Source organism: Sorghum bicolor, chromosome 2 (assembly GCF_000003195.3).
Source record: "Sorghum bicolor cultivar BTx623 chromosome 2, Sorghum_bicolor_NCBIv3, whole genome shotgun sequence".
NCBI classification, from domain to species: Eukaryota; Viridiplantae; Streptophyta; class Magnoliopsida; order Poales; family Poaceae; genus Sorghum; species Sorghum bicolor.
The window spans coordinates 37416442-37420580 of NC_012871.2; positions in this window are offsets into that span (position 1 = coordinate 37416442).

A 4139-nucleotide genomic window follows, 5' to 3' on the forward strand; every position below is an offset into this window, starting at 1 on the left:
TCACTCCCACTGTAGGAGGGAAACATTTTGGGAGGATTTAAATGGAAGGCATGTTTTGCGCCTACTCCCAATGTAAGAGCAGTGCATATATATGTGGGTGCAAGTGAATTTTGATCTTGGGAATATGATAAATCTCTCAAAGGATCACAAAATTTGACCACACTCAACATAACAGCAAGTAGCATATGTAGAAAGCTTCTATCCTATATATATGGCTCTAGTAGGAATTTATCACCATTGAGGAGTATGTGACACTATGGTTTTATAAAATTTTATTAAAATGAAATATCCAAGTGCCTTGAATAGAACTAGTAGGATTTCTATGCCAGAACTATGTCACACTCCACAACAACTTAGTCAATATGATTTTTTCTATCAGAATTTTTTCCCACAAGCATAGGTGTATGTATATGAAACAATCTTCATGCAAGCTTATATTTCAAGAATGTCATCATCCAGTCACTCTTCAAATTTTAATTCTAATTGTGGATCTTGGTTCTTTTTAATTTGCAAGGTAATGCAAGTGCATAACAAATGTAAAGCTCAGTAAGCATATGAGTGAATCAAGAAAGATAAAACCGAGTTTTGATAGTTTACGAAGACTCCCCCATCAGTCCATGATGTGCTCAGCATATTTGTTCACAATGGGGTTTGGCACCTCTCCCACACTTCTTCAAAATTGTACCTAGCTTTTCATTCATAGAATGAAAATGGTGAAAATAAAAGGGACTCTCCGGTGTAGGACACCAGAAAGTCTAAATTCTAATCTTAGTGTTTCAATTATTATTATTATTATTATTATTATTATTATTATTATTATTATTATTATTATTATTATTATTATTATTATTATTATTATTATTATTATTATTATTATTATTATTATTATTATTATTATTATTATTATTATTATTATTATTATTATTATTATTATTATTATTATTATGAGGTATGAATTTAGTGAATGATTTCTAAGAACTCAATCAGATCAAGTTCTTCAACCTTGTTGATTTGTGGCTCAAGGTAAACTTTTATGCGTTGACCATTTACCTTAAATGTGTTACCTGTATCATCTTGGATGGTTAAGGCTCCATGAGTTGAAGTGTCGATGACCTTGTAAGGTCCATCCCACTTGCTTCGTAGTTTACCATGTGCAAAAAACTTGACACTTGAGTTGAAAAGTAGAACCTTGTCTCTAGGATTAAACTCTTTATGATTGATTCTCTTATCGTGTCATCTTTTAGTTCTTTCTTTGTAGATTTTAGAGTTGTAATATGATTTTTCTCTCCATTCTTATAGCTTAGAAAGTTGCATTTGACGATTCTTGCCAGCTAGGTGGAGATCCATGTTCCACTTCTTAATTGCCCAATGGGCCCTGAATTCTAACTCAACAGGCAAATGGCACGTCCTCCCATATACAAGCTGATAGGGTGACATACCAATAGGCGTCTTGTATGCAGTTCGGTAAGCCCAAAGTGCATCAGGGAGTTTGTCCTTCCATCCCTTACCCATTTCATCTACCGTCTTTTGTAAAATATTTTTAATTTGCTTCTTAGATGTTTCTGCCTGACCGCTAGTTTGAGGATGGTATGGTGTTGCAATGTTGTGACGCACTCCATGATCTACTAGGTACTTCTGAAAGACTTTGTCTATAAAGTGTGATCCTCCATCACTTATAACCATCTGAGGTGTACCAAAATGAGGAAATATGATTTCATGGAACATTCCCTTAGCATGATTGGAATCAGCATTTCGACATGGTAGGGCTAGAACCCATTTGGATACATAGTCTACAGCCACTAAGATGTACTCATAATTTTTGGATTTAGGGAATGGCCCCATGAAATTAATCCCCCAAACATCAAAGAGTTCAACATGGAGATTGTTTGTGAGTGGCATGGCATCTCTTGAGTTGATGCTCCCATATTTTAGCATCTATGGCATCTCCTGACAAATTCCTTTGTATCTTGATACATCGTTGGCTAGAAAAAACCACTTTGCCAAATCTTGGCATATGTCCGAAATACCCCATAATGCCCTCCATATGAAGAGGCATGGCATCTTTCCATAATTTGAATGGCCTCAGCAATAGGGACACATCTTCTTAGCAATCCATCAAAGCAAACATGATATAGATAGGGATCATCCCATAGGTGAAGACAGCTTTCATGAATCAATTTTCTTTTGTCCATACCATCTATGACATACCCCGCTACCATAAAGTTCACGATATTTGCATACCATGGATCAGAGTTTGTTATTATGAGTAGGGTTTCATCCCTTAGGTAATCATTAATGGGTTACTCATGTGATTCCTTGTATTGAAGTCTAGACAAGTGATCGGCTACTGCATTTTCTACTCCTTTCTTATATCATATTTCTATGTCAAACCCTTGGAGTAGAAGAATCCATCAAATTAGCCGAGGTTTAGCATCTTTCTTAGTGATGAGCTACTTAAGAGCTGCATGATCCGTATAAACAATTACCTTAGCCCCCACTAAGTAATATCTAAACTTGTCTATAGCAAAGACAACAGCCAACAATTCTTTTTCAGTGGTAGCATAGTTGAGCTGAGGTCCAGACAAGGTTTTGCTAGCATAAGATATGGCATAATGCTTTTTATCATTGGTTTGGCCTAAAATGGCTCCAACAATAAAATCACTAGCATCACACATGATCTCAAAAGGAAGCTTCCAATCAGGTGTTCGGATAATTGGAGCTGAGATGAGTGCCTTTTTTTAGAATTTGGAAAGCTGTATGGCACTCATCATTAAAGATGAAAGGTGCATCTTTAGCAAGGAGACTAGTCAGGGGTCTAGCTATTTGAGAAAAATCTTTGATGAAGCGCCTATAGAACCCTGCATGTCCAAGAAAACTACGGATGCCTTTCTCATTTGTAGGAGGTGGAAGTTGTTCAATAACTTCAATCTTAGCTCTGTCCACCTCTATCCCACGTTCGCACACCTTGTGCCCTAGCACTATTCCTTCTTGGACCATAAAATGGCATTTCTCCCAGTTTAGGATTAAGTGCTTTTCTTCACACCATTGTAAGACTTTGTCCAAATTCTCTAAACAATCATCAAAGGTTTTGCCATAGACAGTAAAATCATCCATGAATACCTCCATGATTTTTTTCAATCTTATCAGAGAAAAATAGACATCATGCACCAATGAAAAGAAGCTAGAGCATTACATAACCCAAACGACATTTGTCGGTATGCGTAAGTTCCATAGGGGCATGTGCAAGTAGTCTTACTTTGGTCATTGGGGTGGATCGGGATTTGATGATATCCAGAATATCCATCAAGGAAACAAAAGAACGAGTGATTTGCGAGCCGTTCCAACATTTCATCAATGAAGGGTAACGCGAAGTGATCTTTCTTTGTGGCCTTCTTGAGTTTTTGGTAATCAATGCACATACGCCACCTAGTGACAGTTTGTGGACGGATTGTTGATGGTGGATAAGCTATAAAATCCACACATGAAAACACCAACAACAGGCCAGAAATAGTGGAAGAATGGCATAACACAGGCATCTTTTATCACTAAGAGGTTTCACTTGTGCTCTAAGTATTTGGATGCAGGTACACTTACATTTGGTGGAAAATGAGCTCCTGTACCCACCAAGTCCTAGTCGGCCGACCTACAGTTGGGGTGGTCCAGGTGCAGGCTCAATTCCAAGATCCTAAGGCAACACATTCAAGCCCATCTCGACCCTCAGATCACACTTGTGTTTCTATTCATGGGTGAAATATGGAGGTACAAGGATCCACGGACCCACCAGAAGCACCAGATTGAAGATGAACACAAGACACACTCCATGATAGATGGGGACAGCAATGGAGCAAGGCTGGTGTTCCCACCTCACCAAATCTAGGTCGACCGACCGGCCTTTGGTGGGTCCCACCTGCCAGCTCCACTCCACCGACCTCCAGTACATTCTAGAAGGCTCAGGGTGGCCCCACCTCACAAAATATCAGGTCGACCGACCTATGATGTGGGCCCACCTAAGGTCGGTTACACTCCACCGACTTTGGCAACATGTGCAGATGATCTTGGACGTCCATCTAAGGTGGTTCCAATGACGGTTTATCCAAGGGTGGAAAAGCGGGAAGCACACAGATTGTTGACGTGGCACC